Genomic DNA, 3,874 nt, shown 5'->3' with positions numbered 1-3,874 from the left:
CATGCGGCTAAAATCTGTCAAATGTGATTGAAACAAGTAGAACATCACGTGAAACACAGACTGTCCAATACGATGCTGCATTGCCCTGTTTCTCCTCATATTTTTAATCTATATTTTGTTTTTTAGATGTAGAATATTGAAAGAGATTAATTGCACATACGTCCGAACCAGTGTCCTTTGTTGTCACACTAGGGTTGCAAATTCCGGGAATATTCAAAGTTGGAAACTTTCCATGGGAATTAACAGGAATATACGGGAATTAACGGGAATAAACTGGAAATGTTGTGGGTGATTTATTCTAACTGTATTTACCTTGTCATATACAGACATAAATATAAACATTTTGTTCGTCATAGGCTGATTTGAGCCCTGAGGAAACTTTGGGCACTTGACTATATGCTTCTGCATCGTTGTGTCATTCTTAACATAGGTCTTTGCACAGTATTTGCAAATGTACACAGCCTTTCCTTCTACATTGGATGGGGTGAAATGTCTCCACACATGAGAGAGTGCACGTGGCATTGTTCTGTAGAATAAGATGAGAAAAAAGTTTGTAAAAATATATTACAATTGATGGATAAATGAATGGAAATAGGCTAGATGAACAGATGAACAATCCTCAATCAGCATGCTAATATATTTTCCCAGTAATATCATGGAAACTTTCCTGACTAGTCCTTCACTCTACAGCAGGCCTCAATAGCCCTGCTGTAGAGTGAAGCATGCTGGGAGTTATCTGTGCATGTGATGGAAGAATGACCAGTGGAGGGTTGAAACTCAACGTTCCATACATCTTTAAAATAGAGTTTTGAATGATGTTTTTATTGCTCAGCGTTTAATTTGCACAGTTGTTTTTTTTCAGAATTCCCAAAATTCCCGAGCTTAATATTCCCGTGGAAACTTTCCGCCCCTTTGCAACCCTATGTCACACTGGTTTCACCTCTGCTATTTGTTGTGAAGCTGCTCGTACATCAAACGTGTGAAGCTGCAGGTTTCATGTGATCCGTCATGTTTCCTCCTCCTCAGCACCGAGAGGGAAACGAGGCTGGAAGACCTTCTACGCCATCTTGAAAGGCCTCATTCTCTACCTGCAGAAAGTAAGTCATGCTCAATATATGTGTTTGTTTGTGCCCAAAATAAAAAATCTAAAATTCAAGAAGCAATTTGTAAACAACTCTATTGAATATCAGGTAACAGCATCGGCAGTGAATAACCTCAGCCGACCTGACACATGATCACGAATCATCACAAAGCTTTAGAGATATTGTCACTTTAGTGCTGTGAGACATTTATGTTCACAACATTGTTTTCATGATTATTTGTTCTCGTGTCAAATGAGCAGAATCACAGAATCATGACAAGTTTGACTTGTTGTAATTCTCTTCCACAGTCATGGAACTTAATGAAAAATTGAGGGATCTTTATTCGATTTTGATTTTCATGTACGGAGGCAACGTGATTTATTTTATTTGTGTTAAATTGAGTTTTAAGTCTTTCAGCTGTTACCCAGCCGAGTGTTCTCCTCTCTATGGAGAAGACTTGTTTTCAGCTGACGTTTGCAGGCGAACATTCACCCTCTCCCCTCTTCTCAAATAAAAAACAACTCGATGTGCTTATTCAGCTCAGCGACTCTAATAAGTGTTGAGACTGTGTGGAATTCACAGCCTTCATCTCCTCCTTATAACGTCCCTGCAGGGCGAGTACAGGCCTGACAAGCAGCTGTCGGATGAGGACATGAAGAACGCCGTGTCCATCCACCACTCGCTGGCCATGAAGGCGTCAGACTACAGCAAGAGGCCCAACGTGTTCTACCTGCGCACCGCCGACTGGAGGGTTTACCTCTTCCAAGCACCGTGAGTTTAACCTTGAATCAGCGGCTTGATTAAAAACAGTTGTTGGATGTCTGAGTGTGTGTGTGAACGAGGAGAATCGCCGCAGACGTTCAACACGTGGTGGAAGGAGTGAGACGAAAAGAGAGGAGGCTTTTTGGTCATGTAGGCGTTAAACAGCTGAGCATCTGGCTTCTCTTAACAACATGTGGAGCCAGCTGGGCCCGTGTGCCCGTGGCGTGTAGAACACATGCACACGGATCAATGACACACACACACACACGTGCTGAGCAGGACGCACACTGAGAGTGAAGCGCAAGGTGAAAGTGTGTAAAGTGTGTGTGTGTGTGTCTGTGTGATAGCGGCGTCCAGGAAGTGGCACATGAGTGGCCACATGTCTGAGCCCCCCAGGAGGGCCGGCTCTGTGCTCCAGTTGCAGCTTGTCCCAGATTCTCTCCCCTCCACACGTCTCTCTCCTCTCTCCTTCCCGCTCCTCTTTGTCCCTCCATCACTCTTTTGTCCCCTGGGAGTTTAGCAAGGCTGTTTCATTCAATCCGACGTCCCTCACGGGCCCTCATGGCTCCGCTCGAGTCACACAGGCCCCTTTCTCCGGTGCATTAATTGGCTCCAAAATCATTTATTTGTCAACAGCAAGGCTGCATATCCTGATAATTATCCCTTTGATGCTGTGAGCCGGCCCCATGCTGATGTGAGCGTGTGCAGCACAGATAATGAGTGTGTCTGTATCCACTTTGTGTATGTGTGTGTGTGTGTGTGTGTGTGTGTGTGTGTGTGAGCTGCAGATGTGCTTGTAATGACTTGTGCACGTGTGTCGTGTCCGTTGGTCACAGGAACGCAGAGCACATGCAGTCCTGGATCACCCGGATCAACGCCGTGTCCGCCATGTTCTCAGCTCCTCCCTTCCCGGCGGCCATCGGATCCCAGAAGAAGTTCAGCCGGCCGCTGTTGCCGGGGACGATGTCAAAACTCACCGAGGTACCGTCACGTTAATGGATTTTTCACAACAGGGTCCTAGAGCAGGTTAGATCTGGTCCGGATCGAGTCCAGGACCGTGTGAAAACCCTCAAAACATCAAGATCTGTTCTCTGATTATGATTACAATTTGAATTTCAATACTAAACTAGTGGGGATGATTGAAGGCATCTCATGCAAAGTGAAGACTTCCTTCTTTTCCAGCCTGAAAGCATAAAATCATGTGACTAGGATAGTTTTTAATGATGATGGTGAATTGAAGCTGCTTCGTTATCAAAGGCTCGAGCCATCGCCTGTGATCTCACATCCCTCGTTTCTCATCTCCTCTCTTCAGTGCACTTTTGAAAAGAGCCATGTAACCAAATGAAATGATGTTTATACAAATCATTTTATTTTAACACGACCTGTCATAGCTTGTTGTGTTCGAATTTGAGAAATAAGAGTTTTATTTCAAACCAGAACCAACAGAATTATATTCCGCTCGGCTACCGGGGAACACAGGGAACATTCAGCAGCGGTGAAATCAATAATGTATTTAAATTGTATTTGTAAAGACTCGCTGCTGCAGGTTATGAGCTCAGAGCCGAGTTAAATCCAAAGAATGTGATTCTTCGTCGTCACAACAAGGAGACGACAGAAGGTGAAGGAAGGTTTGAGGTTTCAGGCCTGTCCACACAGGAAATGTCCGTCTCTCGTCTTGTTGTGGAGACGTATTTGTCTGTTCTGGACAAAAAAAAATTGTGGAGAAAAATCTCACAAAATATGTTTTTTGGGCCATAACTCGAAAACAAATATATAATAGGAAGAAAAAAATGAAGTTAGGACGCTGGATTGCCTAAAGGTCAAAGGTCAGCTTTACTGTGACATCACAATGTTCTGCACACACCTTATGGCCGTTACCTAACACCATAACTCGGGACCAGAAGGGGAGATTGTGACCATATTTCCTGCAATTTGACTGGTACACAGCAAAATCTGTAGTGTTGTTTTTTCCGTGTTAATATTTTTGAGTTGGTGGGTGTTGATTTTGGAGTTGTTTTAACACCTGTAGT

This window comes from Limanda limanda, chromosome 21, assembly GCF_963576545.1.
Source record: "Limanda limanda chromosome 21, fLimLim1.1, whole genome shotgun sequence".
In the NCBI taxonomy this organism is placed as follows: Eukaryota; Metazoa; Chordata; class Actinopteri; order Pleuronectiformes; family Pleuronectidae; genus Limanda; species Limanda limanda.
This window is presented reverse-complemented; position numbering follows the sequence as displayed.